The sequence below is a fragment of the Octopus bimaculoides genome, chromosome 2, assembly GCF_001194135.2.
Source record: "Octopus bimaculoides isolate UCB-OBI-ISO-001 chromosome 2, ASM119413v2, whole genome shotgun sequence".
NCBI lineage: Eukaryota > Metazoa > Mollusca > Cephalopoda > Octopoda > Octopodidae > Octopus > Octopus bimaculoides.
In genome coordinates, this window is record NC_068982.1 from 34494501 (window position 1) to 34496029 (window position 1529).

Sequence of the window (1529 nt, forward strand, 5' to 3'; positions counted from 1 at the left end):
ATATATATGACTGTGGATTTTTATGACTGTGTGCATATATAAATATATGCACACACACACATATATATATACGCATATATACATATAAATATACGTCATGTATACTCGAGGAAAGAATGTTGTGAATGACGGAATCTACTTTGTACATTGAATTACATTGAATTAACATTATCTTTGATGAAACTCTCATATATTATTAATAAACTGTCATGTCGTTATGTCCGATGGAATTTTCGAATGTTGATTGAGTGATGTCTGATGAAGAAGCTATAATGCATTGAATTGTTTACGTACTTGGTTACATTAGATGTGATTGTGTGTGTGTGTGAGTGTGGAAGAATGTTGAAAATATGGCTATAATATTTTACATAAAGGTTTCCAGTTTAGCTTTTCAATTTGTACGAATCTCAGTTTTATTTTGATTATTATTATTATTATTATTATTATTATTATTATTATTATTATTATTATTCATAAATGTCATATTCAGTTCATTATCTGTTTTGTGTTTTTACAAAAAAAGATATGAAAACGTACTGCAAGAGAAATATTGTGTGGAAGCTCTTGTGACTGTAAGGCCAACTATAATCCACAGTAGACACATAGATAACATGGAAAACGCGACCTTAGAGACATTAAAATAGCGGCAACTTTCTTTTTGACCTTTAATATCAGTTGGTCAAATAGAAGCTGATGTCAGGCAGTCTCAGGGAAGACCAATGGCTGACGACGTGGTAATGAGGAAGTCTATTATTCGTCGCTCGAACCGTTAGAAATAGCGCTCAAATCTCGTTCAAATCACACCTAACGTTGCATAAAATGAATATAACGGATAATACTTAATGTTATATTTAAAAATAAATACTGAAACAGCACCATAGTAAAAACAAAAAAAAATGAAAGAAAAAAAAAGCAAAATTGAAAAAAAATAACCCTACAAAACTTCAAGTTGTCCATAGTTGGATATTATTTCATCAGAGACAGGCGGCTGCTGGTTGCTCCATCAGAGCTGACGCAGCGGTAAACAAAAACAACTGTAAAATCTAAGAGACGTGCCCAATGTGCAGATCCAAGCCAGGAAACAGAAAAGAATATATGTTAAGCGAGACATGTCGCTTACATTGCTCTGCCTTTTAGTGGTATATTAAAAGGAAGACATAAATAAATAAATAAATGAATAGATATAAGTAGAGAAAAATAATAAGTAAATAAATAGTTAAATAAATAAAGAAAAGCAAAAATGTTCAGCAAATTTGAAAAAGCATAACGGAAGATTGAGTAATTATAGCCATGTTTTTGACATGTCATGATTGAAAATATGATGGTCTAGTTAGCATTTACACACGTAGCAAACGAACACAGACACACACAGACATACACAGACACACAGACACAGACACACACACACACACACACACACACACATACACAGAGGCACACACACACACACACGCACACACACATGTATACTTGCATACATAGACATAGATAGATAATCTACATAGATGTTTAAGCATATATACATATAG